The sequence below is a fragment of the Heteronotia binoei genome, chromosome 4 (assembly GCF_032191835.1).
Source record: "Heteronotia binoei isolate CCM8104 ecotype False Entrance Well chromosome 4, APGP_CSIRO_Hbin_v1, whole genome shotgun sequence".
In the NCBI taxonomy this organism is placed as follows: domain Eukaryota; kingdom Metazoa; phylum Chordata; class Lepidosauria; order Squamata; family Gekkonidae; genus Heteronotia; species Heteronotia binoei.
The window spans coordinates 87,847,956-87,868,247 of record NC_083226.1 but is presented as its reverse complement, the minus strand read 5'-3'; the positions used below and the strand labels follow the sequence as shown (position 1 = coordinate 87,868,247).

Here is a 20,292-nt window from a genome sequence, read left to right as displayed (position 1 = left end):
AAACATAAGATTAGTCAATATTTAAATATATAAACAGTTAAACATTTAAAACAGTTAAAACCTTAAAAACCAGTAAACATTCCAAAAATATACATATAAAACAGGAGTCTGGCAAGCTACATTGAGTTTTTCATCTTAGCTAGGTGTAAGCTAGCCGGAAGAGGGCCGTCTTACAGGCCCTGCGGAACTGAACAAGGTCCCGCAGGGCCCTCACCTCCTCCGGCAGCTGATTCCACCATGTAGGGGCCATAACAGAGAAAGCCCTATCTCTGGTGGATTTTAAGCGGGCTTCTTTTGGCCCAGGGATGGCGAGAAGATTTTGAGTTCCCGACCTCAGTACTCTCTGGGGAACATGTGGGGAGAGACGGTCCTTCAGGTAGGCAGGTCCCAGGCTATATAGGGCTTTAAAGGTAATAACCAGCACCTTGTACCGAACTCGGTATATCACTGGAAGCCAGTGCAGGGTCCGAAGACCCGGCCGAAGGTGTCCCCATTTTGGAAGACCCAGTAACAGCCGGGCCGCGGCATTCTGCACCAGCTGCAATTTCCGAGTTCGGGACAAGGGCAGCCCCATGTAGAGGGCATTGCAGTAGTCTAACCTCGAGGTGTCTGTAGCATGGATCACTGTTGCTAGGTCGTCGCGCTCCAGGAAGGGGGCCAACTGCCTTGCCCGCCTAAGGTGAAAGAATGCGGACTTGGCAGCGGCTGCTATCTGAGCCTCCATCTTTAGAGAAGGCTCCAATAGTACCCCCAAGCTCTTGACCCTGTCCGCCGCTGTCAGCGGCGCACCGTCAAAAACTGGTAGGGGGATTCCCCTTCCCGGCCCCCGGCGACCCAAGCAAAGGACTTCTGTCTTCGCAGGATTTAGTCTCAGTCCACTCAGTCTGAGCCACTCAGCCATGGCCTGTAGTGCCCGATCAAGATTTTCCGGGGCGCAGACCGGCTGGCCATCCATCAGTAAATAGAGCTGGGTGTCATCAGCGTACTGGTGACACCCCAGCCCATACCTTCAGGCAATCCGGGCAAGAGTCCGCATAGAGGCTCAGGAAGCATGGGTGGAATGAAAAGCCAATGACTGGCTGCATTCAGACCCGTAGCTTGCAGCGGCAGCTTTCCAGCTCAGAAAAAAGCCAGCACAGTTTGAGGTTCCCCAGGGCACTCAAACGGTGCACACTCAGCTGCCAAGACAAGCACGGGCTGCACGCGGCCCGGAGGAGTAGTCACACCATTCATGTACATGGCAGGTGCTTCCCTGGTGCGCCCAGGCCATTCAGACAGCCAGGAAAGGTGACAGAGAAGCATTTCCACAATTTGCCACCAGGAAGTACTGGTTGGTTTTTTGAGATGGCAGAAAGGCATCAGGAGGCGAGGTGAGGGCGAGTGTGTGATGGGACCCAGATATGCATGTTTAAACATGCCATTTTAGTCTGAATGTGGGGTGTGGTTGCGTTGCCCCAAATTGCCCATCTGAATCCAGCCACTGTGTGCTTTATTGCAGTGATCCCCAACCTTTATGGCCCCAGGGCTGGCTGGCCCACCATGGCCCCAGGGCCAGCGAGTTGGGGGCACTGAATTTGGCCTCTCCACACCCCCCCCCTCGGTGGTGCAAAGCCTCACCTCGCCCCTTCCCCCGCCCCCCATGGCACCTCCTCCCTCCATTTTCACGATGGGGGCTGGGGAAGGGGCTGTGAAGTGCCTTCTGGGCTTTGTAAAGGCTGACCGCTCCCCCACCGATCAGCTGATCAGCAGGGAAACCAGGCAAAACTGTGGCAGCAGTGGCCCACTGAAAAAGCTGCGCTGCCCTTGCTTCCTTCCCACTTTCTTTCCCCGCCCAGGAAGGAAGTGGGAAGGAGGCAAGGGCAGCAAGGCTTTTTCTGTGGGCCACTGGCCCCTGCTGCCATGGTTTCACTCCATTTCCCTGCCAATCAGCTGATTGTGGGGGGGTCGGCCCTTACAGAGTCCGGAAGGCATTTCATGGCCCCTTCCCCAGCCTTAACATTGTGAAAAAGATCAACAACTGCCCATAAACATGAATTCTCTGGTCTTTCTGATGATGTCTGGAACTCTCTCACTCTACTGACATTTCGCAAACAGTGCATTTTAGGAGAGCATTTTTACATAGGTAATGTTCCATTTTAATGGAATGATTCGAGAAGAATGCTTTAGACTGTGAGAGCCAGTGTGGTGTAGTGGTTAAGACCAGCAAACTATGAACTTGAGAATTGGGTTTGATTCCCCACTCCTCCTCATAAAGCTTTGGGCTGATCACAATTATCTCAGAGCTCTCTCAGCCCCACCCAAGGTGCCTGTTGTGAGAAGAGGAAGTGAAGGCAACTGTAAGCTGCTTTGAGACTCTCTAGAGTAGAGAAAAGTGGGATAAAAACCTAACTTTTAAATTTTAGTAAAGGGATAAAGGGGGTGGACTATACTACTATGGTGTTGCTGTATGTACTCTTCTGTTGCTGTATGTATTATCCTATTAGGTAATACTTGCATTGCTTTAATATGCCATGTTTATACTGATGCTTTGTTTCAGCCTTGTCAAGATATTGTTTTTAATGTCCTCATCCTAATCCTATTGCATTGCTTATCGGATGCCTTATCCTATTGATTGCACTGTTCAGTCCACCTTGATTTTCATTGGCTGTGTGCCTTTAGCCTAATACAGTAAATTATATCAAGCACTTCATATTTTCAGAATATATTGATGACATGATTCTACTGAGTAGTTAAAAAATAGAGTGGGGCTCTGTGCTAGTTCATTGTAAAGCAATATCTGTAGTTGAATTTGTGGTTGTCAAGGGATCCCCAACCTTTGGGAGTATATAGAGCAGGGGTGGCCAAATTGTGGCTCTTTCACACATATTATGTGGCTCTCAAAGCTTGCACCACTTGTCAGCTAGCTTGAAGAAGGCTGATTTAAAAACTACATATAATGTAATCAAATATTATCTCAATACAATCAGACCAGCAACAATATTAACCCATACCTGAGAATAATATTTCCCAATTTTTAATCTCCTTAGACCTCTGTAGGAATAAATGAAATTTATCTACCAAGGTTGCCTGTAGCACAAATTACTGCTTTGTGTTCACAAAGTTTCTTGCTCAGGTTCAGTTTGGACATCCAGCAGCAACATTAAGGCAATTTGACTATGGTCTCAATTTACAGTTAAGCAAGGAGCTCCATCATTGGGATAGATTCTGCTGTAGATAATGACTGATTTCCCACTCACCCTACACTGCTCTGACATTCCTCTTGTCAGCGGGGCGTCCTTTTGATATCCCACTATCTGCCCTGGGGCTTCAGCAAAGATCAGCATTTTTGGGCAGCAAAGAGAAACTGGTTTTTAGCAGTTTCTCTTTGCCGCGCAAAAGTGGCAACATAAGCTGAAGTCCTAGGGCTGATAGTGGGAAATTGGAAGGATGCTGCGTTGAAAAGAGGAATGTCAGAGCGGCTTGGGTGAGTGCGAAATTGGTTAATGTTTGCAACATCAAAGTTTGCAGCGCTCTCAAATGACACCACGAAGCTCAGGGAACAGAAGTTCAAATCCTTCCTGCTTTCTTCCTTCTCACAATGGATAGTCTACTGTATAGTCAATAACTGACAATGAACAACTGGGTTGTGACATTCCTGTTTTCAGTTTCATCTCTGAAATTCCTTCATTACTTAAATTACCTCAACTATAAGACTGTATTGAGCTTTTAAAAACCATTTATGTATTGTATTGCATATAAAATAATGCATCTTCATATGTTTCTGGCATTAAATAAAGCAGTATTTTAGCAAGTTATATGAGGTCTAAGTTGTGGAAATGTGGGATAACTTCTGTGATCCAAATAGAAAAAGTAATGTGTAATGGGTCAGTAGAGGGCGGGGGCTTCAAGAGCCACACAATATGTGTGAAAGAGCCACATGTGGCTCTCGAGCCACAGTTTGGCCACCCGTGCACTATACTGTGGCTGAGTTTTTCAGAATGTAGGATTGGGCTGGCGTAGCAATATTTACACCAGCAAGAAAGAAAATCCTACTGAATGATAGAACAGGATGTGCTAGAGCTCCTGGAAAATCCTGGAAAAATCCTAAACCGGGGAGCCTTACCTGCCCACCAGTCACCCCAGTTTGGTGGAGACTGACAGGAAAACCAACCAGGCCGATCTTTCACCCTGGAGAGGGAGGTGAGCCATTGGAGGGCCGGCGGAGTGCTGTTCTGGACAAGCCGGGTGCGGCCTGCAGCTAACGCGGAGACGGCTGAGGTGGCGGGGTGGAGTGAGAGGCGACCGGCCGAATGACGAGCAGGGCCGGTATCGCTGGATGGAATGAGTGGAGTGAGGCGGCTGAGTCAGTGACGAGCAGTGAGTGGTGAGCGGAGCCAACGCGAGGTCAGGGACGCCTGCAGGACGCGGGGCCGACAAGCGGAGCCAACGCAAGGTCGGGGACACCTGCAGGACGCGAGGCTGGAGACGCCTGCACAAGCGAGGTGGAGTGCCGTTTGCTGTTTGCACGAGCTGCCGGTGGAGTGCGGAGGCACCGAGTGACTAGCGGGGCCGAGCGCCAAGAGGAGAGTATCACCGGGGGAGGCTTGGGGGTGACGGCAGTCAGGGCCGTGGGTGCCGCCGCCACCAAGGAGAGCTGTAACGACGGTCCCGACATTGCCGGGTACTGAGTGGACTGGTCTTTCTGCGGGGAGAGCAGCGGAGCTTCGCAGTGTGGCGGGGAATGCGAGGGGGGTCTCTACCCCCCTCCCCCCAGGCTCACTTGGCTGCGTAGAAGACATTAGATCTTCACTCGGCACGACGATCGCTACCCGGCGCTACGGCTGGCTCGGCACTGCCCCCTCCATTAACGCTGGCTTTGCGCCTACCCGCACTTTATCACTTTGTCACTTTATCACACTCTGCTTACCACCTCATACCACATCGTACTACCTCGACCAGGAAGAACTCATATTGCACTTTAGTAACGTTCTACCTCACTCATGAACTACTAGTTTAAAAATTGATTTGGAATTAGCTCATTTGATTAATTTATTAGATATTTATTGTATGTATTGGATTTGAATTTATGAATTTTACTGGCAGATTAAATTGAGGATAACCTATGGGGTGGGATTTACAATTAATTTTAGCCATCAGATTTAGATTATGTATTTGACCAATTATATACAAGGGAATTGGGGGGTAGGTTTATTGGGTTAATTCGAATATTGGGATCTAGTAGGGCGGTGTGACTTGTAGAGCGTTGTGACTTCTGTGCACCAGTGTTGGCTAGGACAGCGGTAACCACCAGCTGGTCTAGGAATTCCAATGCTCCTGGGGAGGGGGAGGTATGGCAGTGGGATCAAACGATATAAGGGAGGGAGACCGAGACAAGTCAGTGCTCGCTCTCCCTCCAATCTGTGTCCCATCCCAATGGTGACAGGGAGTAGGGCCAGGAAGAATAACCCGCCTCCGTCATTGGTGTTATGCAATGCCAGGTCCATTAACAATAAGACCTCTGTCCTTCGAGAATTCCTAATCGAACAGGACATGGACCTGGCATGCGTGACCGAAACTTGGGTTCGAGAGGGAGATACAATAGCCCTCTCACAAACAGCTCCACCAGGTTATTCGGTCTTTCACCAATCACGGACTAGCGGGCGGGGGGGAGGAGTGGCATTATTTGTACATGAGGCTTACTCCTTTAGGGCGCTCCCGGCCCCAAAGATCAAAGGCATTGAATGTGCTGGCTTGGCATTGGAGGCTGGAGAGGGGTTGGCGATCTGGCTGGTATACCGTACGCCTAACGCACCAGCCGGCGCCTTACCGTCCCTACTCGAGGCGGCGACAGGCTGGGCGCTGGAGCACCCAAGGCTGGTGATCCTGGGTGACTTCAACGTCCATGCTGATGACCCGGCCTCTAGTCAGGCGACGGTCCTGGTGTCATCCATGACAACACTAGGACTCTCTCAGTTTGTTGCAGCCCTCACTCACCAGGCCGGTCACATGTTAGACCTGATCTTTGCGGCCGGGGTTACGGTGGACAATATAACCACTGAAGTGGTGCCATGGTCGGACCACCTCGCCCTTAGGGCTCGTATAGATATGCCACCCCAAACCTGTTTAGGCGATGAGCCTATTATGGCTCACCCGCCGAGCCAGATGGATCCAGAACGGTTCCAATTGGCCCTGCGGGATCCCTGGCCCACTGGCGATTCCCTCAATGGCCTGGTTGAGATATGGAACACTCAACTATCTAGGGCCATTGACGAGATCGCACCTCGATGCCCTCTACGGCCTCGGAGTAGGCTGGCTCCATGGTATACCCCGGAGTTGCGTCAGCTGAAACAAGGCCTCAGACGGCTAGAGAGGCAATGGCGACGCACCCGTGACGAAGTGACTAGAACATCTTATAGGGAGTTTATGAGGTCCTATGAGATGGCAATCAAGGCCGCAAAGAAAACATACTTTGCGACCAAGATTGCGTCTGCAAATTCGCGCCCGGCACAATTATTTAGGATAATTCAGAATTTTACTACACTGCCACAAGGCAAGCCAAATGTTAAGGAATTGGAAATGGGCTGTGAGGCTTTTGCGAAATTTTTTGCAGACAGGTCCAATCACTCCTCCATGACTGCCCGGCCTTATTAGATACAGCGAGTGAACTCGAGGCTCCGTCGTGTCTTCTAATTTGACTCTGGACTGCTTTGCCCCACTCAGCTTGGAGGAGGTTGACAGAATCCTTGTAACTGCACGCCCAACTACGTGCGATCTGGACCCATGCCCCTCCTGGTTAATTAAGGCCTGCCGGGAGGAGTTAAGATGTCCTATACGGGACATCATAAATAGATCTCTTTTGGAGGGCTATTTTCCAACGCCCCTGAAGTAGGCAGTGGTCCGCCCTCTCCTGAAAAAGGTTACATCAGATCTGGCCGAATTGGCTCACTACCGGCCAGTCTCAAATTTGCCCTTTTTGGACAAAATTATCGAGAGGGCTGTGGTGTTGCAGTTGCAGAGCTTTCTGGATGACACTTCCACCCTAGATCCATATCAGTCTGGCTTCCGTCCGGGCCACGGGGTGGAGACGGTGTTGGTCGCCCTCATGGATGATCTCCGGCGACATCTGGATCGAGGCGGCTCGGCGGTATTGCTGCTGTTAGACCTATCGGCTGCGTTCGATATGGTCGATCATCGGCTGCTGACCCGCCGCCTTGCCGACGCAGGAATCCGGGGGTTAGCCTTACAGTGACTTTCCTCCTTCCTTGAAGGTCGGGGACAAAGGGTGGCGGTTGGAGGAGAGATGTCCTGGAGACACCTACTTAATTGTGGGGTGCCTCAAGGGGCAGTTCTCTCCCCAGTGTTGTTTAATATCTTTATGCGCCCCCTTGCCCAGATTGCCCGGAGACATGGGCTGGGTTGCCATCAGTACGCTGATGACACTCAGCTCTATCTATTGATGGGCGGCCGGACCGCCGACACCCCTATAAATTTGGACCAGGCGTTGCAGGCTGTGGCGGATTGGATCAGGCTGAGTGGGCTGAAACTGAACCCAGCGAAGACAGAGGTCCTTTGCGTGGGTCGCGGCAGGCTGGGGGGGGGGAGATCTCCCTACCGGCCTTTGACGGTGTGTCACTGATACCAGTGCGCAGGGTTAAGATCCTGAGAGTGCTACTGGAGCCCTCCCTGACAATGGAGGCACAGATAGCAGCCACTGCTAAATCCACCTTCTTTCATCTTAGAAGGGCGAGGCAGTTGGCCCCCTTCCTAGAACGTAGCGACCTAGCAACAGTGATCCATGCAACGGTCACCTCGAGATTAGACTACTGTAATGCCCTCTACATGGGGCTGCCCCTGCGCCGAACTCGGAAGTTGCAGCTAGTGCAGAATGCGGCGGCCAGGCTGCTAGTGGGACTACCTCGGTGGGAACACATGCGGCCTGGGCAGAAGGAACTGCACTGGCTTCCAATTATATTTCGAGTTCGCTACAAGGTGCTGGTTATTACCTTTAAAGCCCTATATGGCCGAGGACCTGCCTACCTTAGGGACCGCCTCTCCCCACATGTTCCCCAGAGAGCATTAAGATCTAGCTCCCAAAGTCTTCTAAAGATCCCTGGACCAAAGGAGGCCAAAATGAAAGCAACGAGGGAGCAGGCCTTCTCTATAATGGCCCCCCACTGGTGGAATCAGCTACCAGAGGAAGTGCGAGCCCTGCGGGACTTTAACCAGTTTCGCAGAGCTTGCAAAACCTCCCTCTTTCTGCAAGTTTATAAGGAACCCTGAAAGCGACAACTAGCCATCGGAATATACCTTATTGAATGTAGCACCTTAACTTATTGTAGTTTTAAAAATTTTATGTAACTGTTTTAAATGTATTTATTAACCATGTTTTACAATTGTTTTGTATAATAATCATGGTATATACCATGTCCTGTTAGCCACCCTGAGCCTGCTTCAGCGGGGACGGCAGGATATAAATAAAATTTATTATTATTATTATTATTATTATTATTATTATTATTATTATTATTATTATTATTATTATTATTATTAGTAAAAAAAGCCCAGCAGGAACTCACTAGCATATTAGTCCATATCCCTAATATTCTGGGTGAAGTCATTGTGTTGTGCACTTCATTGGGAAGCAGGGGACTTGGCAATCCTATCCAAACAAGGGAAGACATGCTTAGGTTAAATACAAACTAAAACATTAATGCTTTGCCTTTTGATTATATTCTGTATTCCTAGATAATTTTTTAGATAAATTTCTTCACCAATGGACAAGTAGAAAAAGCAGCAAATAATCTGTGAGAAGATTAAATCAGTGATTAACAGTTTAGTTTTAATGCATGATTTAATTATGCATGCATGGCTTTTTATAAATCTATAGCCTTTTTAACATGGTAAAATCATAATTGCTAATGAAATGCAAGGAAAACGTTTTACATTGATATGGTAGAGAGATTTATAAAGAGGGGTCTTGGTTACTAGAATACTTTAACACAGCAGATATTTCAGAAACAATTAAGAATTTCAGTGATTTGAACATATGAAGTTGCCTTATACTGAATCAGACCCTTGGTCCATCAAAGTCAGTATTGTCTTCTCAGACTGGCAGCAGCTCTCCAGGGTCTCAAGCTGAGGTTTTTCACACCTATTTGTCTGGACCCTTTTTTTGGAGATTCCAGGGATTGAACCTGGGATCTTCTGCTTACCAAGCAGATACTTTACCACTGAGCCACCATCCCTCCCAATTTGAAGTATAGAGGCTAGCAAATTGGTGCTGACATTTCGCTACATATATGGAATTGTTTATCAGAGTATGAGTAATTGTACACTTTATCTTTTTTCAGAATTAATGATCCAGAATAAAATAAAAATTCTTGCTCATCCTGCTGAAGTGTCATGCTTATGTAAGGGAAGAACAGTTTTATTCAGTCACTTGCAATTGTAAAATTACAAGTAAATTCACTTTTCCACTATGTGCTTATAATGAAGAGCTGCCAACTGGTTGCCACTGCTTATGGTTCCACAGCAGCTTTGTTACACTATTAAAGTAGTGCATTCACCTGTTCTATTAGTGTTTTCTGGCTGTTATCCCAGCAGGCTCACTACACGCTTATTGCTGTTTCCTGCAGCTCAACTGCATGATTTATCATGCCAGCAGTATCCTGGCAAATTGTGAGTTTTGGAGTTCTACTTCTTTACTTTTGCTGGTGCTCAAATAGCCAGTGTGTGGACAAGAGACAGAGATTGAGTATCTCCTTGGACTCTCTTAGTGATTGCTGCATGCCAATGACAGCTCTATATTAAAAAATTGAGAGAGACACAGGGAGAATAGGGTAATGATCAGCAACTGCAGTAGGTAGTTCCTATGCAAACCCCCCCCCCCACCAAAACAACTACATTTCTCCACATTGTTGCCAACATGTACCATGACCACTGACTCCTCCCCAGCACTGTCTACCAGCCTGCCTAGATCATGTGTAGCAACTGCTACCTTTGTAGCAGGCAGGTTAGTTACCATGCAGTCAGTACATAGATTCACAACTCATCTATCTACATGCCTAAGACTTGAATCACCGCCTTTCAAGAGCCCCACTCCCTCCCTGCCCAGGGATGGTTCCTTTGTGCAAAAGTATAACTGATCACCAAGGGGTCTCTTTCTTCAGCATGGTTCCCTGTTTCCCCTTGATGCTCATGCTCTCTGACAGTGGTGGTGTAGCAGGAAAATAACGAGGTCCGCACATTGCTGTGTTGAAATGATTTTTTTACTCTGGCACCAAAGCAGAACTTAGCAAGGCATAAGCCTTCGAAATGACTAAGTTAGAGTTCTTCTCCAACAGACTTTTATTCAACTCCAAAACAAGCAGCCAAGCCTTCAGCCTTATCTACTCCACATGCCCCTCCTTCCCATAATTTCTAGTATTTTTCCATTCCTTTTCCCTCTGTGTTATCAGTTTAGCAAGATGCTTCTCAGAGGGGCCTCTTTTATCTACTTTTTACAACCTTCTATCCACACCACTATCCATTTGGGCTGTGTGGCCTCTAACAGTTACTTTAAACGTTGCATCAGATATTCTTTTCTGAAGGCCAAAAAAACATTTCCATTCATTATTATAGGGGTATTCATTAATTATTCAGGGGTCCCTCTTCAGTGGGGCTATCATTCTCAGTGGGACACATCAAACAAGTTCTTGAGAGTTGTATCCATATGCCTGACTGTCTTTGCTTCTCCAGTTCAGCCACCTTGGCCTTAAGCATGCAAACTCATTCATTGAGAACCAGGAGCTCCTTGCAATGAATACACACTCATGACTTCTGCCCATCTGGCAGGTAGTCATGCAAGTTGCACTCAGTGCATTACACTGGATAGCCCCTAATCCCTTGCTTGCATTCTACCTTCATAATTTTTTATGGATTTCCTATTAATGTAGATCTGTTTGTGGAAAGTGCACTTACCCTTTTGGGTGCCCTGGCTTCCTTACCCTACTGCTGAACTAACTTGTCTTCTAAACATGCCTTTTTAATTCTCTTGTTCCAGACACTGGAGTAGAGTGTGCTACCTCACAGAGCTCACATAGATCCTGTGGAGTTCTGTATAATTTCACACATCATATAATACTTTGCTTCAGTTTTGTTTTTAGACTTTTGGTTGGTTCTACAACCCCAATCCAATTGCATAGTTTATTGAATATCCCATCATGTTGCTTGTATTGAATTACTCTGTGAAATCTACCTTGAGTCCAAGTGAGAAAGGCAGACTGTAAATAATGTAAGTAAATAAAATTATCTGTAGTCTCAAAGATAACGGAGTTATGGAGAACTTTAACCAACAAACACTATTACCTCTTTGATAAACAGTATCAGTTTGTTTTGTTTTATCCCTTATATTACCACTTTTATATTGAACTGTGCTCTCATTCTTGAAAATGTTGCACTACAGATTCATTTCTGTGCATATTTTATATACATTTTCATGGTGGATGCAGTCTCGTTATCCAGAATATATCTCTGTTGGGCATTTAAAGCAAACTATCTGGCTCCACGAGTTAATAATTGTATCCTAACAAGAATAAGTGCAAGGGAAAATATGACACAACATCCATGCAACCCTAAATGTTCTCAGTTTTTTGAATGTGTGTATGTGTTCTTTTTATTCTGTCTCTGTCTCTCCCTCTCTGTGTCATTTTTTTGAAGTTTGTGCTCTAGCATTGAAGTTATATTGAAGTTGTATTTAACCAAAATAGTTGCAAACTGAAAAGTCCTGTAAACTGACAAAGTTTCACTGTAATACCTCATTAATATGTAATGTGCATTATTTCTCTTTTAGCTTCCAATGGCAAAACTTGTTCTTGAAAAATATGTTATGCAAGTATAACTTGATTTCTGAGCTTGGATAGGAATCTGATTATTTTTACCATTTCTTCAGGAGTGTTTTCCACCCCTGAAATAATAAACACAATTATCATTGAATGATGGCACTGTAATAATAATAATAATAATAACAACAACAACAACAACAACAGGGTAGGTGTAGGATGCAAATCTGTGATGAATTGAATTTACAGTTGCCAGATGTAGTGTGGCTACCAGCAGGAAACCAGAGGGGCCAGGGGGCCTGTCAGCAATGGCGTGACATCTTGTCTCTAGGAACCACTAGAAACTCTGCGGTAAAGCAGTTTTTCTGGAAATTCCTAGAGAGAGGACTGATATTATTTACAAATTTTTGCTGGAACTGACATCACACCATTGTCTGACCATTTTTATTTTTTTTCTCCTACTGTGATGTGAGCCTGAAGTGGAGAACCTCTCACACACACCAGGCAACCCTAGCTGGGTTACAATTCATTTATAGTAAGACTAATTTTAATTGTTACATACGCCAGTGCTTGTTTGCTCTTTTAATTGGTACATACTCCAATGCTTGTTTGCTCTTTTAAGTACTTGAATAGTGTCCTTTTCCTGAAATATATATACACCAAACTCTTCATAATTGTATGAGAAATTATTCAACTTTTAAACATTTTATCATCTTTTATATATAATTCCCCTTTTGTCTTGGCAAATCCAAGCTCCCTCATTGGCTGGAACAAGGCGGGACTGTGGTGCATCAACCGTTGCCCCATCAAACCATCAATCACCTGCTCTTGCATTGCATTGGCAGACTCTGCTCTCTCCCACCCACTACTGGCCCCAGGCAGACAAGGATTGATCCATTGGGGAAACTACTAGGCAGTGGCTGCTGCAAGACAATTTACCTTGCTTTTGTCAATAAAAAACAACCAAACTTGGTTCTCTCAGTAAAAGGCAGTGGGGGAGGCCCTTTCAAGTCCTATTTTGGCCTTTGAGGGAGAACTCATTGGCTGACTCTACTCTTCTCTCCCACCTGAGTGTTGCAAGCCAGCCAAGCTGATTCTGTCAGTAAAAGACAACCAAACTTAATTCTGGCAGTTACTGCTTCTACCTACACTCCCATTGACTAAGCTGCCTGTCACTCTACTTTGCAGATGAGGGAAAGAAAGCCTTCCCTTGACTTGCTGAGGGATGAAGGAGGAGGGAAAGAGCCATAGAGAAAGTCTTCCCATGATTGGCTGAGGGAAGGAAGAGAAGGGAAGGCTTTCTCTCGATTGGCTGAGGACTCCCTTGATTGGCTAAGGATTTGTTCCTATCCCCCTCTGGAAAGGAAACACCCAGTGAAAGGGGGGAAATGGTCCTGTCACAGTAAGCTACATTCAGAAAGAGACCGATAGGGAGGGAAAGTGAGAGAGATTGACATCAACATTATTAGACAGAGTGTTGTTCTGAAAGGTATCACTAAAGGCCTCTGAGGGAGAACTCATTGGGGCCAGTCCTGACTGGGGCTGCCAGTTCCAGGTTGGTGGGAAATGCCTGGAGATTCTGTGGTAGAATTTGAGGATGGCATAGGAGTTAGGGCTTCAGAGTGGTTCTGTCAGACCCAGGTGTCAAACAGGTCGAGGGGGTTTGGGCTATGCCACCTTAGACTTAGGAAGGGAGGGGAGGAAAACCCCCCCAGAAAATAACTTATAATTTACAAACGTTTGCTTAAGGGCTCTTATGGTCTGATGGGCATTTAAATGGTTACTGGTCTGCAAGACACTAAGTCAAATTATACAAAAATATAAATGGATTTTTTTTACAAAAGGGTAAGGGAAAACATAAAAGGACATAAAACAAACACAAGATAGAACAGTGTACACAGAAGAGAAACACTCAAACAAAAGACTATTGGCAGCTGGCCAACTACCTCCTGCACTTAACTGTGCAGTATCTCCTGGCTGCTTACCCTAACTCACTTGATGCTCTTTGGTCAGACACCATGATGTGGGTCAGACATAGCTCCCTCTCATCGTTCAGATGATAAAGAAACTCTCCCTTGGTGTGGCTTCTGAACTGACTATATTCTAGTTCTTACATTAACAGGCTTAACTCATTAGCCAATCCCAAACAGGATCTAATTAGAGTTGTCTCGCTTCTAGATGCCTTGCTGTCAAAATTAAGATCTAGATACTACACAGGTGAGACTAATCAACCTTGTACCTGATTAGGTAATTACCTTCTGGCACAGCACACTTAAAGGTACAAATCTTTACACTACTTAGACATGATGATACTAACTGATGCAAACACTTATACATTGAGCATGGGATGTTCATTTCTTGACACCAGGTTCTTGCTGTGGAAGCTGACTGGGTGATTTCAGACCAGTCACACACTTCCATCCTCACCTACCTTACAGGGCTGTGGTGCAGATCAAAGAGGAGAGTGATGTAAGTTGCTTTGGTCCCCTCCCACTGTGGAGAAAGACTGTCCTTTTCCTATGTAGAGGCTGCAGGAAGGAGGGAGGTGATAGAAATCTGAAGTCAAAGGGGCAGATAAAGGAGATAGGGTTGCCAACTCCAGGTTAAGAAATTCCTGGAGATGTAAGGGTAGATCCTAGAGAGAGTGGGATTTGAGGAGGGGTGGGACCTCAGATAGGTACAATGCCATACACACCACCCTCCAAACCAGCCATGTTCTCCAGGATAACCACTGTTGCCAATCTCCAGGTGAGGGCTAGAGATCACTCAGAATTACAACTGCTTTCCAGATGGCAGCCTCTTTCTAGAACCCATTGTATTTTTATTCACAATGGACCTTATCCCTAGTAATATATATTTATGATGTTTAAATTCTAACAGTTCATAGATATAAAATATTAAAAGACATAATGATGAATTTTAAATAAATCAAACACATTTCTTGACAAATACAGTCCACTTTTTGTGAAAATGATTTTTCATCAACCTCTGTCTCTGACCAGTGCTTCATTTTTAAAGGAATTCTAGGGAGTGACTTATGGAAGTCAGTGAAACTTCCTTCTACAAATGAAAAAGCCTCCTTCATTGTGCTCATAGGTGCAGCAGTTCTGCTATTTTCAGTATATTTTTCATGTTATCACAGTAGATATCGATCTAGATTTGAATCGTGTTCCCTTAAAAAATAATGGGTTGGATCCTACCAGTCTGCGCTGTTGGCACCAAAATATGTCTTCAGGGCACTGATGCACTGAAGACATATTGCACTGATGCACTGCACTGATGCAAGAGTCCCCTCTGCTGCTGGAAGATCCTTTTACATTGGTGAAAGGTATCTTGTGCTGGAGTAGCATGCTAGAGCTAGCCGAATGGATTGGTAGTATCCAGCCCTTTATATTTCATATGAGTTCAATGTCATTTTTTGTTTCTTCCCCATGCAAATAACATATTCTTTTGGCTCTAGTAAGACAATAAATATAGCTAGGCTGTTGTTAAGTTGAAAAATTTTCACTGGAATTTTAAACTTTTATTTATTTAAAACATTTTTATTATTGCCTTTCCATTCAATTTAGTGCGTCAAGACAGCAAACCATCAAAATATTAAAATTTACTTTAATATTGTCATGGGTCAGTATGTATGTGTATATACAGAAAAAATATTTATTAAAACTGATATCCCATCTTTCCTCATGGTTCAGGGTGGCCTACAGTAATAGTTAAACACATTTTCAGTTAAAACCAAAATAAAATAGCAAATCCTAGATCTCTCTGCCTTCCCTCTATAACAGGTGCTTGCTGTTTAGGCCCCATCAAAAACACTAGCAAACAAGCAGGCCCTGCAGAACCTCCTGAAGATCTCCAGGAAGGCCCACCTCCACTTCTTCTTCTGGGAGCCTATTCCAAAGAGCCAAAACCACAACAGAAAAAGCTTGGACTCTGGTTGAAGCCAGATGGGCCGCAGCAATTAAGCAAAACATAAGAGTAGGAAGGAGGGTCAGTATGTGAACACCAGATGAATGGGGAAGTATTAACTAGGGTTGCCAATCCCCAGTTGAGGGCAGGGGATTCTCTGGATTGGAGGTCCTCCCCCACTTCAGGGTCATCAGAAAGTGTGTGTGTGGGGGGGATATCTGCTGGGGACTCCATTATACCCTGTGGAGACCAGTTTCCATAGGGTATAATGGAGATTTGATCTGTGGGTATTGGGGACTCTGGGGCAGTGTTCCCTCTAAGCTGAGTTGCATGAACTAGCTCACAGATTTTTAGCCTCCAGTTCACAGATTTTTGTCTTAGCTCAAGAAAGATGATCCCAGAGCACAATGATTTATGCAGCAGCTCACAACTTTCATGCCAGTAGCTCACAACTTTAACACCAATAGCTCACAAAGTAGACTTTTTGCTCACAAGACTCTGCAACTTAAAGGGAACATTGCAGGGTGGCTGTTTTTTTAAGGTAGAGGCACTAAATTTTTAGCATAGCATTTGGTGCCTTTCCTCAAAACAACCACCTAAAAGATTCAAAAAGATTGGACCAGGGGGTCCAATTCTATGAGCCCCAAAAGAAGGTGCCCCTATCCTTCATTATTTCTGAATGGATGGAAAGCCTTTAAAAGCAGTGTGGTCCCTTTAAATGTGGTTGCAAGAATTCTCTTCAGAGTTCAATCGTGTTTGTCACACCCTTGCTCCTGGCTCCACCCCCAAAGTCTCCTGGCTCCACCCCTGAAGTCTCCAGATATTTCTTGAGTCGGACCTGGCAACCCTAGTATTAACCCATTGGAGAAAAACAGTGATATATGGGGTTTGGGGACAGACGTTTCTCCCAGGGAAACTAGTTTTTGTCATGGAAAAATCATAGAGAAATTGACAAAAGTCCAGCAAAAATTGTTCAGGTTGTAAAGACTTATCTTTTGGCTTCACAAAGATATCAGGAGCTTCCCACAAACTGTGGATTGTGGAACATAATTTGTTGTTCTACCTCAAAATAAATAAATAAATCTTGGGCCTCCCTGTATTTAAACAGTAGAATCTATGGTTGGCAGCAGCTACTGTGGGTAACCAAGGATATGCTTTCCATTTTACAGAACTAAAATAAATGGTTAGCTAGGTTGTTTTCTTCCTCTTAATTTCTTATTTATTTGCTTCAGATGGTGGGAACAGATCACTTATTCTGTAACTCTTTAGTTTGGCAAAAGCCCATTTTTTGCTTCTGTTGCAGCAACAGATGTAATTAGCTCAGAACAAATGTTTGCCACAATGTGATTGTTTTTTCTTTAGACCATTTGATGAATAACTTTTGTAGCAACTTGTCCCACCACCATTAAGGAGAGAGAAGTAAGAACGCTTACCAGATGGGCTGGTGCAGAGGAGGACGGGGGAGAGTGGAGTGTACGAAGCCGGGGTTGGGAAGCCAGAGGACGTCAGTGAGAGGCCGGAGGCGGTGCTGGCCGAGCTGTGAGAGAGTTGACAGTGCGAAGTACTGAGGTTAGCTTGGATTACCAACGGGACGACGGCCCCTATCTTCTCCCCCCCCCCGTGTTGTTGTGATTGGGGGGTTGTGGACAAAGAGCTGGGGAAGCCGGAGCAGGCCGTGAAGAACAGCAGCGAGTAGTGTGGCTGGAAGACCGCCTGATGGGGGGGATGAGACATCGGCAGGCACGTGCATGATTTTCTGGGTCCCTGAGGGCATCAACTGCGCACCTGGAGGGACACAGGGGGGTTGGTGCCTCCCTGGGCCCCCTAGGTTGCATGGTGGGTGGCTTCAGGTTTGCCAGATAGTACGATAGCTTACCATACCCCTGGACACGATCACGCCCCCACGGAATAAGAACACATGCACTCCATGATTATCGCCTCAGAAGTAAGAACATCTGAACTTTTACGGATGCCGGCGCTCCCCAAGAACAAGAACATTTGCACTTTACGGTCACCGACACTTTAAAAAACAGCAGCATTTTTTATTCAGTTTTAAATCCCTTTTTAACCCTATTTATCTCTAGGGGATCTTAACTGCCAATTTTATGAGAATTAGATTGTAGTTGATAATTTATTGATTATTTAAGTTAGATTGTTTTAATGATTAGCTAATTTGAGGAAGCGTATTTGTGGCAAATTAATTAGGGAAGAGAAATTGTTTGGGAGGGTTTTTATATTTAAGGAGCCTGTAGATTAATTAATTAATTAATGTTAGCTAATGAATTAAGGGGTTGATAGGGTATGGTTGTAAATTAAATAACTATTAGATATATTGGCAGATTAGAATATTGAATAGATCAGCTGGAGAAAGGTTGAGGAGGAAGTAGATCCAGCTATTCACCAGTCTGAAGGGCTGGTGGACACCAGCAGGAGATGACTGGCCTGGGGATTCCAGTACTACTGGGGAGGGGAAGATATGATGGTGGGAACAGGCGGAATCACAAGGGAAGGAGGCCGAGACATGGCGGTGCTCGACCCCCTTCCAGCCTGTGTCCCATCCCGACAGTGGCAGGTAGTGGGGCCGGGTTAAATTACTCACCTCCATCACTGGTGTTATGCAATGCCAGGTCCATAAATAATAAGACCTCTACCCTTCAAGAATTCCTGCTTGAGCAGGATATGGACCTGGCATGCGTGACCGAGACCTGGGTGCGTGATGGGGGACTGTAGCTCTCTCCCAGATGACCCCCCCCCCAGGATACTCGATCTTTCACCAGTTGCGGACTAGCGGGCGGGGGGAGGGGTGGCCCTATTCATACGAGAGGCTTACTCCTTTCGGGCTCTCCCGGCCCCGGAGATCAAGGGCATTGAATATGCCGGTCTGGCGTGGGACGTTGGGGAGGGGTTGGCGATCTGGCTGGTGTACAGACCGCCTAACGCACCAATTGGTGCCTTACCATCCCTGATGGAGGCTGCAACAGGCTGGGCATTGGAGTACCCAAGGCTTCTGATCCTGGGTGACTTCAATGTCCATGCCGACGACGCAGCCTCCAATCAGGCGATGGACCTAGTGTCATCCATGGCGACACTAGGACTCTCCCAAATTGTTACAATGCCCACTCACCAGGCAGGGCACATGTTAGACTTGGTCTTCACGGTGGGAGTTTCAGTGGACGATATTACTGCTGAAGCAGTGCCATGGTCGGACCACTATGCCCTCAAGGCTCGTGTGGATGTCCCACCCCAAGCCTGTTTAGGCGGTGAGCGCGGAGTCTGATGGATCCGGAATGGTTCCTGATGGCTCTACGGGATCCCTGGCCTCCTGGCGACTCTTTAGATGATCTGGTGGAGTCTTGAAATGATAGACTCTCCAGAGCCATTGACGAGATCGCACCTAGGTGTTCTCTGCACCCTCGTCCAAAGCCAACACCTTGGTATAACCAGGACTTGCGGCAATTAAAGCAAGGGCTCAGATGACAAGAGAGGCAATAGTGGCGTACTCGAGACGAAGCGACTAGAACATCTTATAGAGAGTTTATGAGGTCCTATGAGATGCCAATCAAAGCCACAAAGAAGACATACTTTTCAGCTAAGATTGCATCTGCAATTTCGTGCCCAGCACAATTGTTCAATACAATTCGGACTCTTACAACGCTGCCACAAGGCAGACCAAATTCTAAGGAATTGGAGATTGGCTGTGAGGCTTTTGCGAATTTTTTTGCAGATAAGATCGCATTGCTCCGCCACGACACCCCTGCCATATTGGAGACAGTATGTGAACCCGAGGCCTCGTGCCTGTCTTTGGATTATATTCTGGATGGTTTCAGTGCTCTCAGCCTGGAGGAAGTTGAGAGGATCCTCCTATCTGCACACCCTACAACTTGTAATCTGGACCCGTGCCCCTCCTGGCTAATTAAAACCTGCCAGAGGGAGCTTAGATATCCTGTACGGGATATCATAAACTTATCCCTGATGGAAGGGCATTTTCCAGCACCCCTCAAAGAGGCGGTGATCCTCCCTCTCTTGAAAAAATAAACATTAGATCCGGCCGAATTGGCACATTACCGGCCGGTCTTGAATTTTGGGTAAACTCTTTTTGGGTAAACTCATTGAGAGGGCAGTGGCATTGCAGCTACAGAGTATCCTGGAGGATGCTTCCGTTCTTGATCCCCATCAGTCCGGCTTTCGCCCGGGTCATGGGAGGGAGACAGTGTTGGTTGCCCTGGTGGATGATCTTCAACGGCATCTGGATCGAAGCGGCTCAACGGTACTGATGTTGTTAGGCCTATCGGCAGTGTTTAATACGGTCGACCATCGGTTGCTGACTTGCCATCTCGCCGACGTGGGGATTCGGGGGCTGGCTTTACAATGGTTTTCCTTTTTCCTTGAAGGTCAGGGACAAAGGGTGGCAATTGGGAGTGAACTGTCCCAGAGACACACGCTTGATTGTGGGGTGCCTCAGGGAGTGGTGCTCTCCCTGATGTTGTTCAACATCTATATGCGCCCCCTTGCCCAGATTGCCTGAAGGTATGGGTTGGGTTGCCATCAATATGCTGATGACACCCAGCTCTATCTACTTATGGAT

The 20,292-nt window shown here is 46.2% G+C and overlaps 1 protein-coding gene across 1 annotated transcript in view; it reads left to right on the top strand.

Annotated features, from left to right (window-relative positions):
• CHSY3 (chondroitin sulfate synthase 3) overlaps positions 1-20,292 on the top strand; it is a 196,065-nt gene that overhangs the window by 67,573 nt on the left and 108,200 nt on the right. The window lies entirely within an intron of this gene.